Raw genomic sequence first — 13,102 nt, 5'->3', positions numbered from 1 at the left:
ATGTTTATAGCTGATCCTCTCCTTTCCTCTCCTCTCCTTTCCCTCCCTCCCTCCCTCCCTTCCTCCCTCCCTCTCTTCCTCCCTTCCTTCCTTCCTTCCTTCCTTCCTTCCTTCCTTCCTTCCTTCCTTCCTTCCTTCCTTCCTTTTCCTTCCTCCTTTTGTGTGGTTCTGGGGTTTGAACTCAGGTCTAAGAGTTGATAAATAGCCAATGCACCATTTGAGTGACTCCATTAGTCCCTTTTCAAGATAGGGCCTCACTTTATACCCTGACTGGCCTGGATTTTCCTATTTGTGCCTCCCTTTGTTGTTGGGGTGACAGGCATGTACCACTGTACCTCAACACTGATTGAGATGAAGTGTCATAAGCATTTATACCCAGGCTGACCTTGAATCTTGATGTCCAGTTCTCTACCTCCCAACTAGCTGGAATTATAGGTAAGAGTTACTGCCCCTGGCTTTTTTTTTAATTTACAGAGAATGTGTCACTTATATATGCTGTTTATCTCTTAATGGTCATAGCAAACATGATGTTTACAGCCTGTGGGCTCTAAGGGCAGGGCTTTTGCTAGGTATAACCCCACTGTAGTCCTGCCTCTACCGTGTGCATATTATACCTTGCAATTGTTTAACAAGTAGATTTCACTCCACAGTGGGTTTAGTTCTCAAGGAATTGTTACTGTCTCTGTAAGGTTTTGAACCAGAAGACTTCCCTTGGGCTGTAGGGAAAAGAGGTGGCTGAATTGTCATGGAGTGTTGGTGTCTGGTGGAGTTTGCATAAGTCAGAGGGCATCTGTGTGCAGATGTCAAAGGCCTCGAAGGCCAGGATGGTGGAGCTTTGACTGGGAGGTAAAGCAGCTCCTCTGAAGCTCATGCTCACTTACACAAGGTAAGGCCCATGCCAGCATGTCCAGCTCACCCACTCAGAGCCTTGGGGACCACACGGGAGTGGGAGACTTACCCCAGCACACTTAGGAAGAATAACCAAACTCAGCTGAAAGCAATCCCGTTATGTAGACCAAAGGGAACCTATTTCACTTGCAGGTCCCTCTGAATTGGACAATGTTCCATTTCATTCTAGGCTAACAACACTTGCGTGTCTTATGTTGTAGGCTATTAGCGACCAAAATACACATGTATAATATGCATTGTGATGTCAGGATGCTGAGAAAATAACTTCCTACCACACAGTGTGGCACAACAGAGATGTTTAAATAAAGACTCTGCAAATCTTTAGATTAAGGCCTTGGTCTATTTTTGAACAACGTGTAGGATGTTTAACCAAATGCACTCATATGATTTATATATAGTTGTGACTGAGCTAGCAAAAACAGTCCTGTGTGACTTTTTTTTATATGGATTCATGGAAAATGCCTGTAAAACATGTAGAAGTGATTAGATAAGTTATGGGGTAAAAATAAGGGAGAAACTAGGAAGTTGAGATTCATGTAGCCAATTCTTACAGGAAGGAGATATATTCTGACTCTTGAATGCCTGAAATATCAGGCTGCCTTCAATTGTAGCCGTTGCCCTGTCTCTGTGAGACTTTATCTTCTCCTCCTGCCAGTGTAGCCCATGCTAACCAGACTATAGGGTTCCCTGGAGGTCTCACCCTAGGTGAGAGTTTATGTAAAGCATAGTGACTTTTATCTCAGATCCACAGCACATTGCAAGTATTGGACATTGATACATATTCTGCATATGAGTGGATGAGCAGGTGGGATGATGAATGGTGGATAGGTGGATGTGAGACGAGTGGATGAATAGTTGGAAAATGGGAGGACAAGTGAATAGGTGAATTGTGGATGGGTGAATGGGTGGATAAATAGTTGGATGGGTGAGTGGATGGCTAGATATGGAGAATAAGTAGATGGAGGGATAGATGAATTGGATGACTGGATGGATAAATGAATAGATTGAATGATGGGTAAGTGAGTAGATGAATAAGAGGATGGGTATGTAGGTGGGTGAAGGGGTAGATAGGTAGGTGGGTGGGGGATGGATAGATGGAGAAATAGTTGAATGGATGAGTGGATGGCTGAAAGTGGATGGATGGGAGGGTGGGTAGATGGGAGGATGGAGGATAGGTAGGTGGATGGAGAGATGAATAGGTAAATGGATAGGTGGGTGGATAGATGGATGGGTCAGATGAATGGATATATGGGAGAATGAATGGATGCATGGACAGGTTGGTAAATGGGTGGATGCATGGGTGGTGGATGGATGAGTGGGTGAATGGATGGACAGATTACCCTTTCTCCTGGTTTTGACTGCTGCGCCAACCTGTGGGCTGATCTCCACTTTTCCATTTGTTTTAATCCCTTTGGACAAACTTCTAGAAAACAACCTGCAGCAAATAATTTATGGTTTGGTTCAAATACTTATTGATTTATGGATTCTACTGAGCCTCTGAAAGAGAGCTTTGAATTCATGGTCTTTCCGAGGTCAGTTGTGCCCTAATCATTCAACTCCTAAATTCCTATTAATTTGAGCCTTGAGCAGACACACAGGATTTTCCTAAAACATTTTCCTGCACTGTTAAAATATATTTTCTGTATTCACTTTATGTCTATAATGCATCACATAGTATTTTATGTGCATACTAGATCTATGTAATTTACTCTGCATTAGGTAGATCCCACTGCTATGTTAACTCATGACAAACTACACATAGCTAGAATAGACTTCACTACTTGTTTTCTTGTTTTTCAAGGTAGAGTCTTGCTATGTAGCCCTGGATGGCTTGGAACTCACAATCCTCTTGCCTTAGCCTACTGGGTGTTAAGATTAGAGGTATGTATCACTGCCCAGCATAGATTCGTTTTTCTTGGGCACAGTATGACTATGCTTTCAAAGGTAGTTGAAGGGAAAAAGACAGAAATATGGAGGCCAAGAGGCAGCCCTATGTTGTGTACAGCTGGATGTTGTCAGTCAGACCCTTCTCACACTTTTCTATGTCCAGCTCCTATCACGTGTTCCAGTATGTGATGGAGATCAGCAGGGAGTGGACGAAGCCAGGGTCCCCACTGCCGCTTCCTGCCCTTTCTTCTCAGAGACCGTTCCTTTAGGATTTGGAGATCTGAGTTCACAAAACAGACTGTAGTTCAGTGGACATCAAACATGTAGTCTTAACTCTCCCAGCGCACCTGGGGTTGGAAGAAGCTATCTGTGGCATCAACAGATTGACCATTATCTCCTGAAACCCACTACCCACAGTCTTGTTCTTCTCAAACTTGCATTAACCGTCAAATGCACGGATCCTGTTGGACAACACAATATAGCAGCCCATCTTTCCAGGGCCTCCCCTCCCCCGCGGTTCATGCTTCAACCCTTTTCAAGATGGAAAAAAAATGGGTGTCTCACTTGAATTATTCATGCTGCTTTCTGTTCTGTCATTCAGGCACACATTTGAAATCATTAATATGTCATGACTCCTTCGCCTAGCTTTTTCAGAGGTTTTTTTTTTTTTTAAAATCATGAAGCACCACAGAAAAGGCGTTATGATTCATTAACAAGGATGTTATTTTTATATTTTTAGTTCATTATTAGCACAATGATAGCAGGACAGAATGTCTGGTGAAGCCTGCACGGCCTTCAGGGGGCTGCTGTGGGTGAAGCTTCGAGAGTGACATTGTCGTGATCAATCTCTCAGCCAGTGGCTGAGAGCATAGGCTCACTCATCTCGGTGACCTCTGAGCTCTCTGACGTAGGCCAGGCTGTGGGCCAGGCACTGCAGATGCAGGGTGTGTGTGGTTGGTCTGTCTGCATGGAGCTTTTACGATTGGCTGGATTCCTAGTCACTCCTATATGAGGGGGTCCTGAACCCAAGTTCAAAGACAGGACACAGGGCTGCTCTACTGCTTCCTCAAAGTACCTTGGAGAAGGCTGATTAAACAAAATTCAAATTCAAACCTAGCTGGCATTTATGAGTCCTGACTGTGCAGCTCCAATGCATCTTTCACAAACATTAACTCACTTAATCTACAAGGCAACAATGCATTTACTGGTATCTATTAAGTACTTTCCAATCATGCTAGTTTAGAAAAGGAACATTTTTATCACAAGACATCTTTAAAGGAGCTGGGAATGTGGCTCAGTAATAGAGTGCTTGCCTTGCATACATAAAGTCTTGGGTTTCATTCTTCAGTATCAGATAAACAGAAAAAGCTGGAAGTAGCTCTGTGGCTCAAGTGGTAGAGTGCTAGCCTTGAGCAAAAGAAGCTCAGGGACAGTGCCCAGGCCCTGAGTTCAAGCCCCAGGACTGGCGAAAGCAAACAAAAACAAAGCAACAATAAAAAAAAAGAATCAATTCTCTACGTGGGAGCGTGAAGGGCTGGGCCATTAATGATTTTGTGTCCATTAATTTGGAAAACAAAAGTCAACAGCACCCATTGTTGGGGTAGACAACAATAAATTCGCTGTTGGGTTTCCTGACATGTCAGGCTGATAGCAGGGTAAGATGTCACAGAGACACTGCAGACGCTTAAATGGAAGGAGTCAGCGTGTGGACTGGGCTTGAAGCTGTGACCTTGCATTAGATTCCCCAAGGAATGGAGTCCTAGGCAAATGGCTCAAAGATGCAGCTGGGGACAAGCCAATCTACCAACCAAGAGATGAGAAAGAACCACAAGGCCTTAGCACTAGGATATCCTGGAATGCTTGAAGACAGGACATCACTTTCTCCTTAATCTTTCTCAGGCTTTCCCAGACTTTAATACGCACAGTGCATCTGAACAAGAGACACGAGGCTGCGTGCTACTGCTGATGTGCAATTTGAGGGTTATCCATTAGTTTTAGTACCTCCCATTGCTCCTGCATCTCACTGTCCTGAGAATCATAGTCCTCTTCTCCAGCCTCAGATTTGCAAACAAGCCCCTGATCTTGTCATCTGCACAGCACGGCCACAACACTGGGACAAGCCAGGGTGCTGTATTTATGTGATTTCCGTGCATTGGAAAGAATGTCCGTATTAGGAGCTGCAGTGTTTGATGAACCAAATCCACTATTGAAGATGTAAGAGCCTGGTGATCTCCTCCTCACATTGCCAGGCAATATGCTGTCCTTTCTGGTATGGCTGTGGGAGGCTGTGGGCCAGACACCACAGTTAGAACATTTGCCAGATACCGTGGCATTAGCCTACGAGCCACTGCTTCTGCCAAGACAATGCTAGAACCCAAATGGCCTTTGGTGGCCACGACCCAGAAGCGCCATGGCTGTAAGTCAAGATGAAGAGCTTCATGCTGACAATGCCCACCCTGGCTTCCAAGCATCCTGCCTTCCAGCTTCTGTCTCTGGGTGAACCAACCCATTGCCATAGCAACTGCATCCACATACCACATACCGAGTGCCCGCCAACTCTTCCACTCACTTCTTCCCCATTAACCCAACCTCAGCTCTAACAATTAGTAGGTCCTGGGGGGGAGTGACCATCACTCTTAATTCCCACTGGTGACCCCCACATCAGGAAGGTTCTCATGCGTATCGTCATTTCCTGAAGAGTTAAATATGACAGCTGGGCAGCAGGAATCTTGGGCCAATAAAATAAAAAGAAACTCAATCGGTTACCTTTTATCATTACTCAAATTATTCTCTCCTCTCAATATGGATTTATTGGTCAGTTTAGACTCTGTGACAGATTTGGTTGGCGTCACATGAAGCGTGGCGGCTTGCACTACAGGCCTGTGGCTGGAGTGGGACATTTGTGTGCTCTAGCACTGTCTGATTGTATCTCTGGGCTAATGATGCAAGGGATAAAGTACATGGGCCGAGCTGGCCACTGCCAGGCTTGAGCTCACGGTACCCAATGTGCTTTGGTGGCTGAGCTGGGCTTTCAGGGGGCACGGGATAATTGCGAGGTCACTGATCTTCTGTCTGAAGTCTCGCATCTCTCTTGGCAAGTCCGTCTTGCCTTGGGCTAGTCTTAACCAGAATGATGGATGCAATGTTTCTAGTGCTTCTGATGTGTGTGTGGACGTGTAATTACAGGTATGCTCATAAAGGCAGGACAGCCCATTGCACTTCTACTCATCTACTTGATGTGTACTTTTGAGATGGTTACTGTGTTTGAGAAAACACACCCTCTTCCAGCAGGAATGTGAGAGGGTCCAAGGGAAGGAGCTGGACTTGTGGGCACACACTGTCACCATGGAGGCTGTGAAGAAGAGGGGGCAGGGTGGGGCACTGGTGGCTCATGCCTGTAATCCTCGAGACCTAGGAGGCTGAGATCTGAGGATCGTGGTTCGAGGCCAGCCCAGTCTGTGAGACTCTTATCTCCAATGAACCACCAGAAAACCAGAAGTGGTGCTGTGGCTCAAAGTGGTGGAGTGCCAGCCTTGAGTGGAAAAAGCTCAGGGACAGTGCCCAGGCTGAGTTCAAGCTCCATGACTGGAGGGGGGGTTGATAAAAAGGAGGGCAGCAGGTATCTCTGAAGGCAGAAGACCACCTGAGAGTCCTATCAGAATAGGACTCTGAAGTGATGTAGCCGGGCAACTTATAAATTCCCGAGCCTCTCTTTCTTCATCTGTACAATGGGAGCATTAATAAAATGTTAGTGAGCTACTTAAATTAGCGACTACAATTTATAACGGACCTATATGATGTCGGTGCTTTCTAGGGACTTTCCGGCAGGGGGATCACGTGGAGTGGGCCCATGACTGCCGATGAGGCAGAGCGGCTGGGTCCCAGGGGCCCTGTGGCCCTCAGGGCACCATGTCATGGCTACCATCGGGGACATGGATTCATGATTATTTGCTATCTCCTTGGCCACAAAGAAGCCTGGGAGGGCGGGGTGAAGCAGGTATCTTCCTGTCCCAGCTTCTCTGCGGTCATGCTCAGATCTGCCACTTCTCTTTTTGATCTGCAGAAAAAAATCTTGACGGGGGTTGTGACTCAAGCAAGAAAGCACTCTGAATTCTATTCTCATGGCTGCTAGTAACTGTGATGATGATGATGATGATGATGCAGTGAATCCTTATCCCAAACTGACAACTTCAAGGTCACAGTCCTGGGTGCCATCTGTTACTTTCCTGATGTCTCATTCCGATTCTTGCCCTCTGGATCTCAGCAGAAACGTGGTCCCCTCTGAAATGGCTCCCTGGATGTCCTCTAGTGAAAGTCCTCCCCGCCCCTCCCAGTGCCTGGCCCCTTCCCCTCCCCTGACCTTTAGGTCTGTCCTGACTGCTACCACTGACAAGAAGATGATTGTCTAGTTTGTGCGTGTGCATCCCGGCTTCTTCTCCATGAGGTTGCCCTCTGCCGGCCGGGCCCGGGGACCGCTGGGCTGGGCTCCTCAGAGTGGGTGTAGCAGCCTCTCGTCCAGGGGCTGTGGGAAAGCGCTTCCTGCCCATTGTGAGAATGAATAGTGATTTGGTTGGTTTCATTCCTTTCTAATTTTATGTACTTCTCAGGAGAGCCTCCCATTACACCAAATACATCATAACTCACCAGTCACCATATCCGCTAAACCTAATAAATGCAACAAACATGCACTGCAAAAATAACAACATTTCCCAGCCAATAATGCTCGATAAATATCTCGAGGATATTATAACCCTCATGAAGATGCTACCCTGCATAATGAATACATAGACTGCGTTAAGGAAGTCGATACGGCCACATAGACAAACAGATAGCAAAAGCTTATTTTGCTTTGCTTAAGCAAGTTAGATACAAGATGAATAATTCTGCTACACTTATAAAAATATTTTGCCGAATTTAATAATAACATGCTTCAGGCTTTCAAACTTCTTGTATGCTGGAGTACTTTTAAGTACCTTTTTTATAAAGCCAAATAAAAGTTGATCTAAAAGTAGTCGAAAATCATTGTTATAATGCATTCATCACAATGCAATTTGCCTTTTATTTGGTACCTGTTATCTGCAGAGGTGCTAATGGAAATTGTCACATCGTTGATGACTTTGTAGACATAAAAAAGCATTTTCAGGGAGTTGAGGCAATGCCCGGGCACCTGTGTTGTTAGAGGTGATGCTGGTGACACCACTTGGCGTGGCGTTCTTCCAAATGGGAGCAGAAGGAGAGGGCAGGCGCAGAGTCTGGTCTAAAGGCTCCGCTCTCCCAGTGTCTGCACTATGGGCTATCAAGTCTGAAGCTGTGGAGTTTTACACAGTCTCAGCCATTCTTGTTCCCTGGAGCCTGACGCCATTAGAGCTTGAAGTTGTCCTCTTCTGTGGCCACCATGGTCTTCTGATGACCCATGGAGGCCCCTCCCCCAGCCCTGCTACAGCTCCATGGGGGCTGCTGTGCTTTCTGGTGTTCGGGGATGGGGGTCAGTCATGGCTCCTGACAGCCCTGAGTGTGTTGGCTTTGAACATCAGGGCTCAGCTGACGCTAGGCTGCGCTGGAGGCCGCAGGCAGGTGCTGGGCCTACAGAGACCAGTGTCAGGGTCAGCCACGCCCAGCCGTGGCCTCCGACCACGCCAGTGTGTGGGGAGTGGGGAGCAGCCAGCGTTCTCCACGGACAGCCTCCTTCCGCCTCCCAGCAAGCAGAGCAGCGAGGACCGGTGAGGCTGCCTTGGATGATGCTTTGGTAGATTGCAACTGCCTGAAGGTGCCGATTTCATTCACTTTTGTGACCTGATCACACCCTGTGCACAGAGGCTCCGTCAGCCACAAGACATCTGTGGCCACCTCTCCACAGCCAGTGCCTGTCTCCATGCTCAGAGCCTCCTCACCCACAGGGCCTCTGTGTTGCATAGCTCTCTGTCTCCTGAGGGGCCCTCCCTCTCCCTCCCACTTCTGTCCAGCTATGGCTGTACTAATGGCTTTTTCCTGCTGCCCTGCAGCCTTTCTGACCACTGGAAGATGGGGCAAGGTGGTGCATTCCCATTGGTTGCACAGTCTGCTACTCAAAGGCAGGAGCCCTCAGTCTCCCTGTCCGCCCAGTACCCTGGACCCTGGATGGTGTGCCTGGCTTTCCTTGCTGGCCTGTGCCTCAGAGCTCCAGAACGTCTGCTCATCTGGGAGGGGTGCCGGGGAGCGGTCTCCACTGCCCCAGCACATGACAGCTTCCATCCAGTGCTTGTTTGAACCAGCCACTCTATCTGAGTAAACTATGAACACTTGAACCAAGTTACAGAGAGAGGAGAAGCTGCTGGAAGGTATAAGCCAAGTCTTCACATGTGGTGGTCTTGGGATTATTGAGGTAAGCAATGCAAACGATGCATATGCATATATATGCGTAGGGATTATCTTCTGCCATTCATCTGTCATCTATCACTCATCACTTGTCTATCAATCATGAATCTATCTATTTATCTATCTATATATCATCCATCTATTTAGATATAAGGCAATGAATCAACATTACTATTTCTACTGCTCACAGTAATGTTTCCACTAAAGTTTGGCACCTGACTAAAGATTATTCATATGTTCTATTTTATTTCAACCCTCCTTCTAAACCTGGAGGTAATTTTTGTTGAGTTTTACTATTATGCACATGGGAAACAGAAGCTCTAAAATGTCAAAACCACTGATTGTAGAGTCAGCAAACGGCTACAAAATCGAGCTGTGTTCAGAGATCCAGCCCACGTTAAGAATATGTGTGAGCTGGACCTCGGCACTGTGGCTCACGCCTATAATCCCAGCTACTTAGGAGGCTGAGATCTGAGGATCTTTATTGGAAGCCAGTCAAAGCAGACAAACCCAGGAGACTCTTATCTCCAATTAACCCACAAAAAAGCCAGCAGTGGAGCTGTGGCTCAAGTGATGTAGCACCAGCAAGCCAAGAGGGAGCAAAAGACCTTAAGTCCCACTAGCACCAGAAAGAATACAGAACCCAACCAGCTCTCCTCCCAGCTTTAAAGCAGACCCCCTTCTTCAATATAATTCCCACAAAGAAGTTAGCACCAGTATTTTATTTTCCTAGAAGAAACTGTCATTTGCTTCTCTTTCCTGGCAGATTGTGGAGAGTTGGTCTGAGAGTGTGTCCCAGGGGGATACACACACACACACACACACACACACACACACACACACACACACACAGAGGCATACATGTGTGCACGGGTACCCACACCCACGCCGCCCACTTGCTGACTTCCCCTCACAGAGGAATTAACTGCAAACGTCAGGCTCGCATTCTGAAATTCACACTCGCAATTTTCTCAAATTTCCAGTCAGACACGAGTGTCATTTCTCAGTAAGTTATGTGATATGGTTTCCATTTTCAAATGAAGATTTGAAAATAAAAAGCTCTATTCATATCTAACCACGAAAGCGATTTAAACTCATCTCCATGAAATGGAGCTAAAATTTAAGAGCAGAACAGAATGAACTCTCGAGCAAATGAGGAACTAGGCCGGGAAGGCTTCTGAAGTGCATGCTCCACTATGTGTGTGGGAACGGTTTGACTCTTAGAGTCTGCACAGAGCGAAGCCTCCCAGACCTACCGTGGGGGCACTGAGAATCATTAATGCTGAATAATTAATCATGCAAATCCAAATCAATGATTAATGGTTCTAAAAGCAGAACTTGAATTACTTGGTCAAATTACTAGGCTACCATGTGCCTATTACAGTCACAGGCATTTACTATTATTGTTATTGTTGCTATTATTTAGTGTTATGGGGGGTCTGAACTTAAGAGCCTCATCCTTGCTAGCCATTCCACTCCTGAGCGATGCCTCCAGCAATTCTGCACTGGTTATTGAAGGTAGGATCTTGGCTTTTTCCTGGGCTTGTATCTGGCCCACAGTCTTCCTACTTTTCTCTTTTCACGAGCTGGATGCATAAGCCAATGTCACCACTCCCAGCTTCTTTTGTAGAGGTGGGGTCTTAGGAACTTTTTTGTCCAAGTTGGCAAGGAACTGTGATTCCCCCTGATCTTGGCTTTAACTTTAAGTGCTTGTTTTTGAACATTTGTTCTTTAAATAACATCCCTCCCTGAAAGGAGGTAAACATCCTTCCCCATTTTTACATATAAGAATACTGAAGCTTGTATTGTGAGAATCTTCTCCCAGCTTACATAAAGAGTATATGAGAAACACCAGAATTTGAACTCAGAGGAGAGCTCTATGTGTAGTCTTTTGAGGAACCTCTAAACTGTTTCCAGAGTGGTTGAACAAGTTTACACTTCCACCAACAATGCAGCAGGGTTCCCTTTTGGCTACATCCCTTCCAGCATCTGTTGTTATTAGATTTCTTGATTATAGCCACAGAATCGATTAACTTTATAGCATTTCTGATCAGAGGGAAACATTAGCTTAAGAAAAAATCAGAACTTTGCACTCCCCTTACTGGTCCCAGGAGACAGAGTGTGGTTATTCATTGGGATGAGAGCAAGAGGTCAGGTCTGAAGTCCTTCTGCATTTCTGATTGTGAAGCAGTGTTTTCTCCTGGCCTGACAGGTTTTGAATAAACTCCTTTCTCATGATTAACATTCTGGCTCAGCTTTCTTACAAATGGTGGCAGAATTGTAGGAGTCTTGGCTGTTTTATGTACACATGACACTAACACAGAATCTAATCCAGACACAGAACAATAGAAAAGCCAACATTCTCTCCTAGGCCTGAAGTAAGGTTTATCCCCCAAGATGGAGGCCAGAGGATTACTGGAATCACTATGGGGATGGGATTAGACTTGACCCCAGATGCAGCGGATTTGCTAATCTGTCATACACAGCTGCTGGGAGAATGGGGATCAGCACCCCTCAATTTCTTACTTGTAGTTCAGTGTGCAGATAACTTTCCACTCCAGGAATTGAGGCATCATCAACAATGGGAGGAGCTGACAGGAATGCACAAGCAGAATATTCATGATTATTGTGAGATGATTTCCCAACTATTTTATCTTCAGTCTCCAAAATATAAGACACATCACTATATCATTTAATGTTATCAAAGGGTAGCATTAGTCAGTGGAAAATTACTGAACATGAACGCTATCTGACTTAGATGCAAATCTTAAAGTTTAAGGACTTCAAAGAAGGAAGTTGTCATTGAATGGGTATTTTCTAGGTTTGGGATCCAGGACACACAGCCTAGGAAAATTCCATCTTCACAATGTGGTTAAAAGACAGATGATGTTCTGTTTTGCAAAATATGATGCTGGACGTTGTTCAAAGTCATGTGATCATCAGTTAATGGTGAAGAAAAGGCTGGAGCGCAGAGTTAACACTTCCCAGAGTGCCTGCGCTGCTCTCCTGCTTCCAGTTGAGGTAGAAAGGCCGACCGGAGCTAAGGGACGCTCTGTGATGAAATCGATTTCCCAAACTGTAGCTCTTATATTTCTTCAGTGCGTCAATTGTTCACACATGGATTAGGAAGATACTGACGATCTGTTTTGGGTAGACTGGTGGAATTGAACTCTGGGACGCTTGGTTTGACTTTTTTTTTTTTTTTTGGTCAGTCGTGGGGCTTGAACTCTGGGCCTGGGCGCTGTCCCTCAGCTCTTCAGCTCAAGGCTAACGCTCTACCACTTGAGCCACAGCGCCACTTCCGGCTTTTTTCTTTTTGCTTATGTGGTGCTGAGGAATCGAACCCAGGGCCTCAGGCATGCAAGGCAAGCGCTCTACCACTGAGCCACCTTCCCAGCCCTCCATATTTTTTTTTAAATTGAAAGCAACTGACAATGCAACGATAACTCTCAACAGAAAGACATTACTTATTTTACTGTATGACTTCTCTAGAATGAATTTCTTTTAGCCTTTGTGTGTCTCATTAAACACTGGATTTTTTCCCCCTCTGGGGATTTCCAGTCTGAGTTTTCACTGCTACAAGTCCACACGCAGTCCCCACATTTCTATGCCCACAGCTGGGATGCATTTCCTACCGCTAATGTCTCATTTTCTTACCAGCCTAGTTCACAGATTGTTATGAGGCCTTCCCTTGGCTATTCCTGTCTCTTGCCCTTGGCAGAGAAGCAAAGTTTGGTTTCCTTTTTCTCTTTTTATTAGTATCTTTAAGGAGTTGTGTAAAGGGTTATCAATTTAGCATGTCTATTTGTGGGCATCTTTGAGTGCATTTGTAATATATCTTGATCAAAGCCAACCCACCCCCATCTTGCTGGGCCCGATGGTTTTCTTTTTGGTGTGTGTGAGGTGTTCCTCGATGACAACATTTCTCATGTTTTTCTGAGCTTATTTGTGG

Source organism: Dipodomys ordii, unplaced genomic scaffold (assembly GCF_000151885.1).
Source record: "Dipodomys ordii isolate 6190 unplaced genomic scaffold, Dord_2.0 Scaffold30, whole genome shotgun sequence".
NCBI lineage: Eukaryota > Metazoa > Chordata > Mammalia > Rodentia > Heteromyidae > Dipodomys > Dipodomys ordii.
The sequence above is the reverse complement of the archived record's forward strand: the minus strand, read 5'-3'. Positions refer to the sequence as shown.